Genomic DNA, 2,357 nt, shown 5'->3' with positions numbered 1-2,357 from the left:
ACTGTACAAAAATTTGCGACTGGAGGAATTTCTCTCTCCCCTCCCCTCCTCCCCCCTCCCTCCTCCCCCCTCCCCCCTCCCCTGCCACCACAGCCCGGAATTTTTGGTCTTGGTTAACAGGACTAACCAGAAAGGATAGCACTTAAAAATTTTTGAAATTTGTGGATAAAAAATCCAAGGTCAAAAGTGCAAAAGTATCTTTAGCGATTAGTAGTTTCAGCTCATGGGAGAGCTATTTTCAGATCAATATAAAATTATTTTGTGTATCACCGACCAGGCATTACACATCGTCATAATCTGTTTGAGCTGAATTGCTCTCAATAAATCGATGAGTCGTATTGGCATGTACAGACTAAAGTAAAAGGTTGGCAATGGTTTTAATTCTTTATGACTTTGGATATTTATCATACTCAGGTCCAGAGTTCATACTGCCACACCTGTATGTTAATACAAAGTGATTGACTATTTAACTGTTGTGTGTTCATGCAAAGCGAATGACAACAACAGTGTCAGTATGAATACTAGATCTGCATGCGATAACGGCCAACATCAATAACATTTTTAAACTGGTTTGAAACCAGTGACACCTTTTTATTTTAGTATGCAATGCCCACACGATCCTTCAGTTTAATAGGAGCGATTCAGCACTACAGATTATGATAATGTATAATGGCTGGCGGCTGATACAAAATAATAATGTTGTATTGTTCTGAAGATGGCTCGTCAATGAGCTGAAACCACGGGAGGCGTTCAAAAATTAATATAACCTTTTTTTTTTAAGCAGCTTGGTTTAGTTAGGGATTCCAATACACTCCGTTCTTCTGGTTATCACCAGCATTTCCGTGGTGGGTCCGCAGCTCGTGTGCGGTAGCGTTCTCGCTTCCCGAGCCCGGGTTCCCGGGTTCGATTCCTGGCGAGGTCAATGATTTTCTCTGCCTCGTGATGACTGGGTGTTGTGTGATGTCCTTAGATTAGTTAGGTTTAAGTAGTTCTAAGTTCTAGGGGACTGATGACCATAGATGTTAAGTCCCATAGTGCTCAGAGCCATTTGAACCATTTCCGTGGTGGCATTTGTGTTTTCCTTGAGTTCCTGGTTGTCATTTATTTGTTTTTATTCAATGAAATGGTCTAAATTAGCGTTATTTACTATTACATTTTCTAAATCGAAGGAGAATGAAATCCCTGTAGATAGTTTTGTAGTCTATTGTCTAACACAGGTGCCATGATTATCGTTTCGCAATTAATTCTGCAATAAAATCAATATTCCGGCTCATAACATAAATTGTTATATAACTTAGTGCACGTCACATAATTAGATAAGTGTTTGTATGAGAAGTATATATATATATATATATATATATATATATATATATATATATATATATACACTCCTGGAAATTGAAATAAGAACACCGTGAATTCATTGTCCCAGGAAGGGGAAACTTTATTGACACATTCCTGGGGTCAGATACATCACATGATCACACTGACAGAACCACAGTCACATAGACACAGGCAACAGAGCATGCACAATGTCGGCACTAGTACAGTGTATATCCACCTTTCGCAGCAATGCAGGCTGCTATTCTCCCATGGAGACGATCGTAGAGATGCTGGATGTAGTCCTGTGGAACGGCTTGCCATGCCATTTCCACATGGCGCCTCAGTTGGACCAGCGTTCGTGCTGGACGTGCAGACCGCGTGAGACGACGCTTCATCCAGTCCCAAACATGCTCAATGGGGGACAGATCCGGAGATCTTGCTCGCCAGGGTAGTTGACTTACACCTTCTAGAGCACGTTGGGTGGCACGGGATACATGCGGACGTGCATTGTCCTGTTGGAACAGCAAGTTCCCTTGCCGGTCTAGGAATGGTAGAACGATGGGTTCGATGACGGTTTGGATGTACCGTGCACTATTCAGCGTCCCCTCGACGATCACCAGTGGTGTACGGCCAGTGTAGGAGATCGCTCCCCACACCATGATGCCGGGTGTTGGCCCTGTGTGCCTCGGTCGTATGCAGTCCTGATTGCGGCGCTCACCTGCACGGCGCCAAACACGCATACGACCATCATTGGCACCAAGGCAGAAGCGACTCTCATCGCTGAAGACGACACGTCTCCATTCGTCCCTCCATTCACGCCTGTCGCGACACCACTGGAGGCGGGCTGCACGATGTTGGGGCGTGTTCTTTTTTCCATTTCCAGGAGTATATATATATATATATATATATATATATATATATATATATATATATATATATATATATATATATATATATATATAAAGGGTGACAATTGAACTATATGGAAAAGAAAGCGTAAATGAGTTACAAACTACGGCGTCCACGCACTTTAT

Source organism: Schistocerca cancellata, chromosome 6 (assembly GCF_023864275.1).
Source record: "Schistocerca cancellata isolate TAMUIC-IGC-003103 chromosome 6, iqSchCanc2.1, whole genome shotgun sequence".
NCBI classification, from domain to species: Eukaryota; Metazoa; Arthropoda; class Insecta; order Orthoptera; family Acrididae; genus Schistocerca; species Schistocerca cancellata.
Note: the sequence above shows the minus strand (reverse complement) of the source record.